The following is a 15,832-nucleotide window of genomic DNA, read 5'->3' as shown; positions in this document are numbered from 1 at the left end:
GGAGGGGGCGAGTGGAAGGAAATGAAAACAGACAGGCGACTACCGTACTAGGCCTGAAGACATTTCTGGTAGAGCCGGAGAAAACAATAGGTGAGGGAGAGGGGTGCAAAAAGGGAGGAAAGGAACAAAATAAGCGACTATCACACTAAGCCTGACAACTTTTCAGATAGTGCTGGAGGAAGGGGAACAAGTAAGGGATTGGGGGGGGGGGCAGACCTGGTTGCTATCATACTAGGTGCAGGGACAATTCTGATAGAGTAAGAACATGGAAGGGGAGAAGAGGAGACATGAAAAGGGAGGGAGAGGAGGTGAGTAAGCAGTCAAACAGAGTGGAGAAGGAAGAGGGGAGAGTGAATACAAAAGATTAACAAAAGATTAACAATGACTCTGGGACCCATTGATCCAAGTCCAGTTCCAGTTCCACAAAAAATGATGAAGTCCCAGAACAGAGTCTCCCCTCTGGCATTGCTTCTCACCACCCCTGCAAGAGCATGACACAAAAGCAAGGTTTGAAGACTACAGCCACAGTCAGATTCAGAAAGTTCAAACTCTCTGTCCCTCAAAAACAATAACGCAGAGGAGGGAGAGATGTTACTTGGTATGATATGACAGGACTGGCCTGACAAGAAGAGGATATAATCATCAAATGGGGGTTTGGTGATCAGGAGCAGAAGTGCACAGTCCACCAGGAAACAATGGGATGCAGCAATAGCAGACAAATCAACCAGGACAAAGAACAGATTGCTGCCGTGAAACACAACCACTGGCATTTCTTCACCAGTCCAGTCTTACCATGGCCACGGTTTCATCCCACAGCAATCTAAGCCATTGGCAGAGTCCCTTAAGCTCTGCAGCCACCGCCGGCCCAGTGCCTCAACATGTGAGGTCTCAGCAGTGCACAGCTCCTCCTCTCCCCTACCTCCTCCCCATGACTCCAGGAGATTCTGTGCTGAAATTGCAAGGTCATGCAATGTCATATTCTTCATAAATTGCTGATTTAACATATCTAGTACAGCATCAAATTGTATTGGTTTGTCTGAACATCGGCCACAATTATCAAGAAAACACAGAATACATTCAATGGGCCTCATTACGACCCAGGCGCTAATGGGTTAACGGCGCCGTAAAAGGCTGCGGCGCCATTAACCTATTAACCTAATTACGAGGTCCCTTTGCGGGACCCGACCTTAACAGCTGGTTTTACCAAAAATGGGGAAGGGCCCATGGTGAATGGGGAATTACCACCCCGCCAACCTTGAAATGGGGCGGTAATTCCGCCATTCACCATGGCGGACCCCGACATGGACCATGGTGCTAATAGCACCATGGTTTACCGCCGGGGCCGTAATGAGGCCCAATGAATCGGTGGGATACGACATTTTTATACCACACTCTGTGATAACATGTGTGTCTTTATACAGGACCAGTTTCAGGCTCAAGCTTAATCCATCAATCAAAACTGAGTGCAGCTACTGCTGCTGAAAGCCATCAGCTGCAGGATGGACTATGCTAAATCCTTCTACATTGGTTTCTCTGAATCTGCCACCTTCAAGTAACCAACCAGCCGGTACATTGCATTTCGCAGAATATGCCTGACCCCTAACTAACATAAACCCATTAAGTTGATCGAGTCAGATGAATATCCCCAACATTTGCACCAAGTCCTGCCCAAGACCCTTCTTTCACCTTTTTCACACATATGTAAAATGTTTAGGATGTCTGATGTAAGTGCTCACAAGAATATATTTTCCCATGTAGATGGTGTTGCGTTTCAATGGATGGCAGCATAGTCTCCATTCAACGGTTGACCATGTTGAATTTAGTATTTTTGCCAAAAATGGTGGTAAGTACTCACCGTTCATTTATTCCCCAGAAATGCGCACCTAGAAAATCCATAGGTAACCCTGTGGCGGAAATGGATATAACCCCAACCAGCTGGAAGTACCTTTTATTCCACTGTATTTGAGATGGTAGGCCATTACCAACCGATACAGCCCACCAGCATAGGTTGTATTGCCGCAGTTGATGGCAGCATCGTTGAAAATACAAACTGACCCAGCACATCATCTCTTAGATTAGTGTATTCTACACCTGCATTATACGTTATGTCACATCACGCGATGGCAAGTCATGTCATGTTATATTAAACAGATCCTAGCGCTAATACTCTCACCCTACGGACACATTTTCCTTGATTCCTATGACCATTCCGTCACTTTTGCATCTCTCTCAGCATTGCATAGCAGTGCACTGCCCCATCGTGAGTAACTATGGTAAAGTCTACACTTCCCTGCAGCCCCACAATCAGCTCCACTGTCTTCCTTCACATCTAGAATAGTCAGCATCTACTATTAAGTCTGAATGCTACTCGGTGCCGCATCATCAGGTGGGCCCCACTAACTCTGCTTCTTCTGTACATGCCTAGTCTGCAAGCTTGATCATTCCACAACCAGGACACTCCATGCCCAATGAAAATGCAGCAGCAGCATCCTTCCTCTTAAGCAACCTGGAAAGTTGTTTGCCTAAGAAGGATCATGTCCATTCTCCCAACGTTGAATCTACAGACGAAATGATGAGACAAGATTGCCTGAGCAATAACCAATTCCGTTATCCCATTTGTCTGTTGAATTGTCTTTTTAGTGCAATATCCCACCTAGGTCAAAATCAGCACATGTGATCATGCCAACCTCCGACAAATGAAACACATGTGAACACCAAAATTGACAACTCTTGATCATCATGTGCTATGTAATTAACCTATGATTCTGCCTTTCTTTTCAAATATGAACAATGAGCTTCTTATATCAGACAATAAATCATCGTTACCGTTGATTTCTTCAAAACCATTTCTTCAAAACTAATGAGATTTCACTGAATTTATTTCACCGAAAATGGTAGGGGAAATGGTATATGTGTAATGCATAATAGGTGGGGAGTTGGGTAAGGGTATACGTTAGGGTAGGAAGGGTAAAGGGGTTGTGGGGGGTCTCCCCCCACATTATAAAAAAAGAAAAAGTAAAAAGTAGATTTAGTTTTTCAGTGAAATGTATTCATGAATTCTGCATAAGGTGAAATAAATTCAAAGAAATCACATACTTCCTTCTCATATTGTTCAAGCTAAAATAAGCACTTGATCGAAGCCATGCTATACAGGCTCCGCCTCAAAACGTATTTTTCAGCATAATATGTGGATATGTAACTTTACCGGTGCATTTGTAGAATGCATGTTCTCACCCAAAGGTGTATCTTGGAACTATTCAGAGATAACATGTTTGTTGTTTCCCCAACTCACTGGTCCTCCTAATATCAGCCTTGGAAGGATGGAGAGCTGGGTGGATCTGCCAGGATTTGAACCTGTGAACATGTGGTCAAACATAGACCCCCGAAGTGGGTGCATTAGACCACTGAGCCACAGACCTGGCTACGTGAAACACGTCATCAATGTAACATATATTATTGAAATTATGATCCAAGTTTCAACCAAAATTAGAATGTGCACTGTTATACCTCCGGTTCCCAGTTATCACTGTAAAAAGCCATATACAGAAAGTAAAAAATAAGCACACTAAAAGGCGGTCAAGAATATCCTGCTATTATAGCTTGAAGTCCATACCCCAAAACCTTAAAATCAAACCCCCCTCCCAGGAATTCCACTAACATCTTTTACACTTTTTACCTATCTTGCCATGTGCACTGCGGCTTCATGAAGCTTTATAGCCGTCCCCTGCAGGCAACACTAGGTTGTGGTGTGTGTTAATTTGTGCCTCTGCACCATTATGACCGCTGAAGCCTAAAGGAAGGGGCTAAAAATCTATAAGTACCCCTGGCACAGGCTGCATGTTGAACAGCATGCCTGGGGTGCTGTTACCGTCATTGGCGTGACAATGGCCCTTGTGCCTAATGAACAAAGAAGTGAGATGTCTGGGTGGAAAATTAAGGGTAGCAATGTACTTCCTGTTGAACCCAGGATGATGAGAACTATGCAGAAGAGAGGTGGGGAACGGAATATGGCTGACAGAATGGGAGTGTCAGCAGAGGCAGGCAAGCCCCAGATGGACTGCCACTTGACTGAAACTCTGCGATCTACCAGGAAATAGAGCCTGTTGTGAATAGAGTTGAGGCACAGCCGCATCACTCCCTGGGCTACTAATTTTGATCAGTGGCCAATATAAAACTACAAAATATGAAAAAATGAATATCACCAATATTATTTTCATTACACCCCAGATAAAAAAAAGCCTCACCCTCAGATCAAAGTCCCCCCAATATCTCACAGTAAGAAAATACCAGCCCACGGGAAACTTTAATTCCAATAATGGTTTGCTCCTATTCATATACAGATTCCTGAAGCATCAATCCTTTGGAACAAGTTTTGACCGTGACTTTATGGTGAAGAAAACAACTCGTCTTCTGCCACATCATGCAGACACACCAGCTCTGTGTCTTCATGTGAACATATGCGTGATCAGCTGGGTTTCCCACTGACGTCAGTCTTCATGTAGTAGTTGAACTGTCATTCAGGAACAATTATTTTCCACTGATATAATCTGTACCTTTTACCAAACAACACCATGTCCCTGGCATTTCTATGTACCTCATACATAATACAGCTTGAATGCTGATGCGGATAGACCCGGGTAAGATGGGCACAGGATCTAAGACCACTAGTTATAATACGATTGTGTTTTCATACAGTACTTCATGCCAGACTCGGCCAGCGTCTGAGCAGTGTAATAACAGGTTCTCCCTATTAGCCCATTTTGAATGCTACTAGCGTTACCATCCTTGGAAGGATGAGAGGCCAAGACAGCCCTGCCGTATGACTCAAACTAGTAAAGTAGAGGCTGTTCTCATGCCAGAGACCAACACTTTTCCCGTGTAGCTGACCACAATGGTCACAATTTGCTGCTACATTCTCTTCTGTGAACCACACCACTTAATCCATGTCCACCTCGCATATCATGCCTTTATTCCTTTTAGCCTCCGTCTTGTGCCACTGGGCTCTGGTACATTACATGTCTCCCACGTATGTCCTCTGAAGTGGTCATTTGTCTGCATCAGCGCATTAAAATGGCCTGAAACATAAACTATGGAAGAGACCCTTCCAACACATTAGCCGTGAAGAAGCACACCAGCGGATCTGCCATTCGACTGCAAATCCTAGACTTGACTGGTATCCTCAAGGTGCTTGTTCCGTCATTCAGTAATGGGGCCCTAGAGATAGTAGTACATGGAGAAAGAATACAACTCTTATTTATTGATTACATTTTTGTAACGCCAGACCCAGGGGTATCACAGCATGTGTACAGTAGTAGGAATCAGTAGGTACACAAGACATAGACATTATCCATATTTGTTAAACAGCCACGTTTTTACAGGTTTTTGAAAGTTTGATAGGAACCCACTCTTACCAAGTGATCTCTGCCAGTCACTTAACAGCTGCTTGCAACCTAATCCCTAGCACTTAACCGGCCTCCCCCGTCCCTTCTCTCTCTCTGCACTTGTACATTCTGATTGCTCACAAGGCCTGGTAGGACTGCCTCTCTCTTTAATTGTTATATTTGCCTTTCGTTTTCATGTTCCAGCCCCGTTCCCCTGTGGGCGCTTTAAAACACAATGTTCTTGATGTATAAGTGCCTTACAAATGCACAATAAAATAAATAGATAAACACTCCTTTCTCATGTACGGTGTAAGAGAGTTCCAGAGGGAGGACGCTCTGACACAAAAGCTTGTGCCTCCCGCTCTATTGCTTTTGTATCACAGAGTGAGCAGAGAGAAGCTGGTGGAAGACCTTAGCGAGCGCATGTGATGTTTCTGGACAATGTTGTTATAGAGGTAAAAGGGGGTCTCTTTGTAGATGCAGCTGTGTGCAATGGTCTAGGATTTGAAGTCAATAAAGGCTTTGATAGGTAACCAGTGGACCTCTTGCCTGGCTGCTGAGATGTTAAGACTACATTGCTTATTCACCAATTACTTTTGAAGTCTCCTTTATCCCTGAAAATGGAGTTTTAAAGACAGTAATAAGACAGTAATAATTTAGTTGTTGCTGTTGTATTGTTCTTAACTTAATTAAGGTTAATGTTTAAATATAAATATTCCTGTATATCTGCTATACCAAAACCCATTTCCGCGCACAGCGTATTCATGGATTCCAGCCACCAAAACCAGCCGTGGCGCACAGTGGTGCAGCGACCTTGCAGCAGCGCCAGTTACGCCCCCAAGAACGCCTTCCGCGCAGGGAAAAGCCATCAAAATCCCCAATCCAGCGCAAAGGGCTGCGCTAAACCTGTACCAGCACGGCAAGCGGGCTACGTGTATTTCAGGGGTTCACGTGAAGTTTCTCACGCGATCGGGCCTGGGGGAACGTGCTACGTGTATTTCAGGGGTTCGCGTGAACTTTTTCACGCGATCGGGCCTGGGGGAGCGGGCTACGTGTATTTCAGGGGTTCGCGTGAACTTTTTCACGCGATCGGGCCTGGGGGAGCGGGCTACATGTATTTCAGGGGTTCGCGTGAACTTCATCACGCGATCGGGCCTGGGGGAGCGGGCTACGTGTATTTCAGGGGTTCGCGTGAAGTTTCTCACGCGATCGGGCATGGGGGAGCGGGCTACGTGTATTTCAGGGGTTCGCGTGAAGTTTCTCACGCGATCGGGCCTGGGGGAGCGGGCTACGTGTATTCCAGGGGTGCGTGAGAAGTTCCACACGCGATTGGCCTGGGCGCGTGTATTTCAGGGGTGCGTGGGAAGTTCCACCCGCGAATATCCTGGGCGCGTGTATGTCAGGGGTGCACGGGAAGTTCCACACGCGAATAGCCTGGGCGCATGTATTTCAGGGGTGCGCGGGAAGTTCCACACGCAAATAGCCTGGGCGCGTGTATTTCAGGGGTGCGCGGGAAGTTCCACACGCGAATAGCCTGGGCGCGTGTATTTCAGGAGTGCACGGGAAGTTCCACACGCGAATAGCCTGGGCGCTTGTATTTCAGGGGTGCGCGGGAAGTTTCACACGCGATTTCAGCAGGGTACGTGTATTTCAGGGGTGCGCGGGATGTTCCACACGCGAATAGCCTGGGCGCGTGTATTTCAGGGGTGCGCGGGAAGTTCCACATGCGAATAGCCTGGGCGCGTGTATTTCAGGGGTGCGCGGGAAGTTCCACACGCGAATAGCCTGGGCGCGTGTATTTCAGGGGTGCGCGGGAAGTTTTACACGCGATTTCAGCAGGGTACGTGTATTTCAGGGGTGCGCGGGAAGTTCCACACGCGAATAGCCTGGGCGCGTGTATTTCAGGGGTGCGCGGGAAGTTTTACACGCGAATAGCCTGGGCGCGTGTATTTCAGGGGTGCGCGGGAAGTTTTACACGCGATTTCAGCAGGGTACGTGTATTTCAGGGGTGCGCGGGAAGTTCCACACGCGAATAGCCTGGGCGCGTGTATTTCAGGGGTGCGCGGGAAGTTTTACACGCGAATAGCCTGGGCGCGTGCATTTCAGGGGTGCGCGGGAAGTTTCACACGCGATTTCAGCAGGGTACGTGTATTTCAGGGGTGCCGGGGAGTCCTACATGTGATTTGACAGTGTGGGTCCTCCCAGGTGTTCCCTGTACACCCTCCACGGCCCCTGCAGGCAGCCCACACCACAGGGGACTACCCTGCATCCCTGGTCATGTCCCGCAGGCAGCCCACCCAACATGGGCATGCCCCCCAGCAAAGGCACATGTCTCCTTGAACTAATGAACACCAACTCATGTCCCCCACCACCCCCACCCCCCAGCACTGTGGGGCACCTGCCAGCAGGCCCCCACCCATGTCCAACTCATGTCCCCCACCACCCCCACCCCCCAGCACTGTGGGGCACCTGCCAGCAGGCCCCCACCCATGTCCAACTCATGTCCCCCACCACCCCCACCCCCCAGCACTGTGGGTCACCTGCCAGCAAGCCCCCACCCATGTCCAACTCATGTCCCCCACCACCCCCACCCCCCAGCACTGTGGGGCACCTGCCAGCAGGCCCCCACCCATGTCCAACTCATGTCCCCCACCACCCCCACCCCCCAGCACTGTGGGGCACCTGCCAGCAGGCCCCCACCCATGTCCAACTCATGTCCCCCACCACCCCCACCCCCCAGCATTGCGGGGCACCCTCCACCAGGCCCTCGCCCATGTCCCATCCATGCCCCCCTGCACCTGGGTCCCAACAATCCCCAATCATGTCCGTAATGGCCATCCTCCCCTGCCAAAAGGCCCAACCAACTATCACATCCACCCACATATCAAAGGCAATTACATGTTATACACCCAATGTAAATAATGCAAATGAACACATGTCTGTCACACACAATGGCTGCAAGTGAATGTCAAAACACCCAACATGACATGCATGAAAGTAATGAGATGATGCGACACATTGAAGGATGAAAATAAAAATGTATTGAAAATCAACTAGAATGGAAATGAAATTAGAAAAACCACAAAGCAAAACAACAAAAAGAAGATGAATGTCCATGAAAAAAATCCAAAAAATCAAAAAATCCATAGAAGAACTATTTACAAGACAATCCCGGGTCCATGAGCCCAACCAAATGAAACCTAACTATGTCAACTAACTAAAAACTGAACTATATACTAAAAAGTGGCGCATTGTCCAATCGCAACCAAATAACAAAAAAAAAAATTAAAGGAAACCTACCACTAACTATATAACTATATACAAAGGCAGCGGGCAAGTCCTGCGGCTCACTCTGTGATGTTGCCGGCCAGGGCATCATCGAACTCCATGTCGATGTCCTGGAGGCGGGACTCTGTCCTGGCCCCGAGGTCTCGCAGGGATAACCCCATGTTCACCTCAAACTCCCTGCGAGCTTCCTCGAGGCACTCAGCCCGCCTCAACGCCCGACGCATGGAGAACTCCGCCCTGACCATGGTGAGCCGCTCCTCTTCCGCCCGCTGCCGCTCCGCACCTATCCGCTGGACCAACTGCCCCCACACGGAATACACTACCATCCCAGGGTTCTCCTGCCCTCCGGCCGATGCCTGCCCCTCTGATCTTGATGGCCCCGAGCCATGATGCCTCCCACGTCGAGCCTGCTGCTGTCTCCGACGCCACTGCCTCTGCCAGCACGACGGCATCCAGGATGATGGAAACCACCGACGCCGTCGTGCACGTGCCCTGCCCGATGATGCCGTCACATCCTCCATCTGCTGGGATCCAGTTGCTGTGTTGTCCACCCCTTCTGGACCTCTGACTCCTGACTGTGGCAGGGATGGGATCCCCACCGAGCTGGCTGCATTGGTCAGGGCAGGTCCACAGGGGGCCCTGGTGGCATCTGGGCCGGAAGACGGCAAGGAGAACGACTGGCGTATAGTCTCCACAGAGGAGGAGAGGGCCGCCAGATTGGCCGACACATGCAGGAAACCCCCGAACATGGCCGATCCCAATTGGGCCACGTTGGCACGGTGCTCTTCGTGATGACGTGCGTGCTCCTCCTGGGAAGCACGCACGGCATCATGAATCACAGCCGTGCGCATCGCGACCCCAATCAGGACCTTCTCCACACGGCCAGGGGTCCCCTCGTCCGCAGGTGGAGGGGAGTCAGATGACATGGACATCCCCTCTACCTGCGGACGGGCCTGGGACGGGGCATCCCTGCTGGTGCAAGGTGGTGCACCCACAGGTTCAGGGACAGCGACATGCACAGGCCCCTCCACGGTGGCCTGTGCTGCCTCCTGCCCCTGCCCCTGGACTTCACCACTTCCACCAGCAGGGATGCCCCCACCAGGCCCCATGTGCGCCTCAGTGGCGGCCTCCTCCTCCTCTGTGGAAACCACCAACCTGGATGGCTCCTCGCCGTCTACCGCCGTAGCAGGCCCCTGTGGGGGCACACCCACCCCTTCCGCTGCAGCCGTGGGGGCATCCCCGCCGCCTTGCTCCACAGCGCCGTCTCCGCCCTCTCCTTCACTAGCCGCTGCGTAGAGGGAGACATAGAACACGAGCATCAGGGTACTGTACAATGGTCCCCTAGACAGGAAGCAATAGCAGATGAGTGCCACTGTCAAAGTACACTTCCATCATGTCACACCACAACACATGTGTCAGTCCAGGCAAAACACACACAGTGACAGTCATGGTGCGTGCCATGGACATTTCAATGCATGTCCAATGGACTCTCGAATCATACAATGTAATGGGACTCACATACATCATGGGTCATGCCTATCACATGCACACACTTCACACCAGTCACATCCATCTGGCCCTGTACACCCCAATCACAGTGCATACAAGGATGACTAGGCTGCATCAGTGAATCTGTACATTGTCACAGACATGTGTCATGCATCCATGGCACTCACAAGTCACAGACACGCAGGTCAGGCACACAGACATGGATACCACATATGTATCTGGCATCAGCACCCATCTCTCGCCCCCACCCATGTCCAGGAACAGAGACTGCCATGCTCTCATGTGTGCAATCTGCACAGGGCTCCCCATGTCGCATTCAAACACATGCAACAACCGTGCGGTTCACACATTACAGGTCGCACATGCATTCACATTATGTCCCTGCACACATACATGCGTACATGGCCTATGTCACACATGCAGGCAAGTATCAGACAACCAGCACACTGCAACATGCCCTGTCTCACACAGCAATGCTTGGCCACTTACCGCTCAACTCCAGACGGGTCTCCCTCTCAAGGACCTGGGCGTGGAGCGCTGGGTGTGCGCGTTACAGGACCCTCAACTGGATGGAACTCATGCGGCCCTGGCCCCCCTCCACGAGGTGCCGGGCCTTCATGAGGGTCCTGGACCTCAAGTCCTCCCAGCGCTTCTTGACCTTCTGGATGGTGCGGTTTTCCACCCCCTCCGCGTTGATGGCAACCACACAGTCGGCCCAGATCCCCTCCCGTCCTTCCCTGTTGGCGCGGGATGATCCGAAGAGGGCATCATACTGCCCCAGGACTTGCTCCACCAGGACACCAACTTCGGTGTGTAAGAGGATTCAATTCAACACTACAGCTAAGTCAATGCCTAGTCTGGGATACTGAATGGAAACCCTTATTGATATATCTTTATGTCCAGTTCATGCGTTCTGGATGACTACCCCTATATAACACCCCTCTGTTGGAATCCTCCTGACCCCACTGAGCCAAGAAGTAGTTCTGTTTTGCAAGTTAAAAGGTTTATTTGATAATTTAAACAATAGATATAGATATCACGCTTTATAGTAAATTAATAATTGAATATCACACTTAATCTGATATGATAAAGATTAACAACGGAGAATCTGGCACTAGCACGCTTCTCTATAATCAAAAAGGAGTTGACATGAAATGGATAAGGTAGCACACAGGTGAATAGGAACAAAAGAAGAAGGTGGTACAGAATGCTTTATGTAAGCTCAGGTGGATGCAATATTCAATGAATGCAGTACAGAAAATACTCAATATGATTTCAACCAAACAATGTAATCACTTTTCTCTGGCTATTCACTCCCCCCCTTTATGGGATGCAAGGAAATGGGAGGAAAGCACACAGTTCTCAGAAATGCAATCAATGTAATTCAGTTCAATCCCCCCCAAGCACGCTTAAAGAAAACAGATAGGAGTTTTGAAAACACAGGCCCAAATACTTTTATATGTGCTAGCAATGGATTGGAAATATGCTGGAAATGCTTTTAATTCCCTTTCAGAGGTTCAGGGTGAGTGGTATCTAGTTAATATTAGTCCAGGCTCACTCTTGCAATGATTCAGGGATAGTTTTTATGAGGCAAACGATTTTCTGGCAAATGGAAGGCAAGCAGCAGCTGATTTTTACACGTGAAGAAATTTGCAAATCGCGGTAAAATTCGCGAATGCGCCGAGCGCTATTACAGAGGAACTACAAGGACTATCACTATCGTTTTGGGGTCCTAAGAAAGCCTAGGATCTCAGCTTCCAAATGAAAGTTACTGCAAGTCTCTAAGACAAACGGTCGCGGAGATATGAGTGATTCAGTAAAGGTCGTTTTTGGTTTTGCAAATTTTAAACGCAGCACTTTTTCAGTTTTAAAAATGATGGCAGAATAACACAATTTCTAAGCTGCAGTTCTACTTAGATTAAAAATGGATTGAATTATATGATTTTAACTAAGAGATGTGTGCTGAGTTTTGCTGAGTACTCACAAGAGATTTTAAACAGGAAGGCGGCTTTGTCACGATCTGGTCAACAGGTCTGGACTTCGGACGGTCTCTGGGCACAGCGTCTGGTCTCTGGAACTGCTAACATGGGTCTGGGTCAGCTCTGCTCTCTCTCTGGGTACAGCACTGCTTCTGGATTCTGGAGATTGAGGGATTTGAAGTCTCTGTTATCTTGGAGTCTAAGTGTTGGCTCTTTGAAAGTTGATGGAGGTAAGTATGGATTTTCCGGCAGAGCTTCCAGCTGCAAATGGATTTGAAAGCCCCTATCTGTCCTGTCTCTCTGTTTTTATGTGTTTTTGCAAGTGGGTGTGTATGCAGCATCACTAGACCCTACCCCTCTCCACTTCCATTGGTCAAACTTCCATTTCTCCCTTGATTGGGGAAGGAAGTGTGTGTCAGCGTGATGTCATTTTATGGCTTGCAGAGAGGACACTCCCCAGTCAAATTGCACACAAATCTAGATTTGATAACAAAAGACATATTTGCACAGGTAAACATTGGTTTAAAATTACATGCACACATCACATATCACAGGAGATATACCCTGTCCAAACTCTGCTCTTCCTGGGGGCTTGCATTCAGAAATGGCACTTATTTCACTTTTTAACTGACTTTGCAATTTCTGACATTAACCCAATTTTACACATATGTGCGCAAGGAGTATGGACATTAACTGATGAAGTTTCAGATTTTTAACATGCACACATTTTGAGTAATATCCTCTTTTCCGCTAAAACCCCCCTGAACATACCACCGGGTCCTAGCACGTCTTAAAACGTGGGCAGAAAAATTACAAGAATTATGGTGTCATTTATAACATTTTCACATGTCCGTACTATGAGTTATTCATCTTTTTAGAGTTATGTTCTGGCCCCAAAGGGGTGTGGTTTACCCTCAGCACAAGGTTGAATTTCTGGTTTTTCCAGTTCTGCCAAGCCAGCTTGCTCTCACAGGCAGTGCTCCTCCCCTTTCCTTCAGGAGGAAGCCACTTTTTACGACCAGTTACGACTCCCGTCATAAACCATCTGCCTGGGTGAAGGGGTTTACATTGTTCAGAGCTCCTGTATTCTGTGGGGCTCCCCTTAATTCAATTATCAGAGAGATGGCATATCCTTAGTGTGGCCAGCAAAAGGCAGATAGGCCTGGGAACACAGTTGTGACTCAAGTTTCACTCCTGATGGGGGTAGCTGTCAAGCAAAATCAAGTTCCTTAAGCCAGACTTTCAGCTAACTGTCATGTATTTTTGTTGCTTTTTAAATTAACTTGCAATTTTACACATGCAGCTAGAATGCTGATTCTAAATGCAAAACTATGACATTTCAACAGTTACAAAGGCATGTGACACCAAACATAGGTCACTCATTTAATCTAAACATTTTCGATTTTAGTGTCTTTAAATCCAGTGCAACTTAAACTGCTGACTCCATAGCAGTTTTGTTATAAGCATTGTTTTGGGCTCTTCATTTCCCAGATTTTGTAGGCACACAACACTCCATTCTACCAAATGTCTGCTGGTGTCCAGTGAGTTTTTAGATGTGTTGCAATGTTTAAAATAGGCATTTTGAGCCTGCCTTCAGAGAAACACAGGGTGGTTTTAAAGCGCTTTGAAGCTAACCGGCGCTACTGTTTTTCCTTTGGCAACCCATTTCCCTCATGGCAACCCGGCCTATCATTCTCGCACTGGTGGGTGGCAAGTGAGGCAACCATTTTGGTGTGCGCACAAACTGCGCAGCTTTCCTGGATTTCGGTGCACATGTGGGTTTTCCGCCATCTTGAACTTTCTAAGCCCACAGCACCAATTGTTGTAGCATGATAGCTTGAACGTGGGTCAAGACACCCAACAAGCCCCCCCGCCCGACTGCACTTTGAATTTGAGTCGATGGGGAGTCGGGTGCACAAGGGTTTTGACCCACGCACCGGTCTGTCCGCATAATCTTCTTCCAATTCTGCAAATGGCACAGCTCAGCATCTTCTTCTCCATCTGGTACTGATCGATCGGTTCTCCTCGCCGGTCCTGATGGGAGTATTGGGCGGTACACAGGGCCCATCGCGTCTCTGCTCCCGGTCTCCGGATCGTCCTCCTTGGCCCGTCTCCAGGTTTTCTTTCTCCTAGGACGACAAAGGAAGAGCGGCAATACCTACTCATAGACGTTTTTCCACCACTGTTGAGATAGTGGGGCAGCATATGCATTTCATCATCACGAAACATTACATTCTTATTTTGAAAAAGAAACAGTATAACTAAGAGACAGTTTCATGCAAATCACAATATTTTAGAGACTAAATGTGGTATGTTTTATGATTGGAACTGAATTAGTCTGAGACAGTACCTGCTAGGATTCCAGAGGATTCCTCCAGTTGTTGCAGAGCGTGCCTGGGATGGCAACATTTCAACTGGTTTATGTGGGCCCACTTGTCTTCCCCCGCTGCCAAAGGACCTTTGGGGATGTGGATTTTGTAGGCCACAGGAGAGATCTTGTCGATGATCTCAAAGGGTCCCTTCCATGTAGGCAAAAATTTGCGCTGCTTGGCCTGGTTCCTTTGGAAGTTGTATAGATAGACCCGGTCTCCCACCTGATATTCCTTCCTGGAAGTTTTCAGGTCATAGTGGGTCTTCATGCTATCAGCTGATCTTTCTAGATTCCGCTGAGCGTAAGCAAAAGCATGTTGGAGGTGTTTCCTTAAATTCTCCACATACTCATGAGTAGTGGAGGCATTTATTAGTGTCTGCTCTTGGGTCCTGTAGAGCAAATGCTGCGGAAGCACCATCTTGCGCCCAGTCATCAACTCAAATGGTGACATTTTGGTTGCAGATGAAGGGGTAGATCTGATTGCCATTAGGACCAGAGGTAATCGGATATCCCAACTTGGCCCAGAATCTGCCACAAACTTCTTTAATATGCTCACAATGGTTTGGTTATATCTCTCTACTGCCCCAGAAGAAGCTGGTCTATAAGCAATATGCAGCTTTCTCTTGACCCCCAGTATCTCCCACATCTTTGTCATTACTTCACTGGTGAAGTGGCTTCCTCTGTCTGACTCAATCCTTTGAGGTAGACCAAAACGGGAAAAGATGTGGTTAATCATCAAGGCAGCTGCAGTTTCTGCCTTGCAATTTGGGGCTGGGAGACATTCCACCCACTTGGTAAACAGGCATGTCACAGTCAACATGTACTTATTCCCCCTAGCAGAGCGAATCACAGGGCCTACAAAGTCGATTTGTAAATCTGACCATGGCAGGGTCATCCCCCGCTTTTGGAGAGGCGCACGGTGCGTGAGGGATGATGGCTGAAATTGTGCACACACAAGACACCCCTTCAAGTATTGGTCGAGGTCCTGCCCCATGTGTGGCCAGTATGCAACCTCTCTTAAGATTTCCAATGTTGTGTGAAACCCCCTATGACCGGCGGTGGCCGCATCATGGGCGTGACTTAACATCAGGCTTCGGAATGAGGTAGGAACCACCCACTGATCGTGGCCAGCTTTGGATTTCCTTACCAGCAAACCGTCTTGGATTCGGAACATTTTTGGACATTTCATCAACACTCTTAGGTCCTCTTTCCCAATGTAATCGGTATCCGTCAGGGGAAAGTTCTCAGGGTCCTCAAGGTGTTGGTAAAACTTCCCAATAACTGGATCCCCCTTCTGAGCTGTA

Source organism: Ambystoma mexicanum, chromosome 1q (genome assembly GCF_040938575.1).
Source record: "Ambystoma mexicanum isolate Mex_15411 chromosome 1q, UKY_AmexF1_1, whole genome shotgun sequence".
Taxonomy (NCBI): Eukaryota; Metazoa; Chordata; class Amphibia; order Caudata; family Ambystomatidae; genus Ambystoma; species Ambystoma mexicanum.
The sequence above is the reverse complement of the archived record's forward strand: the minus strand, read 5'-3'. Positions refer to the sequence as shown.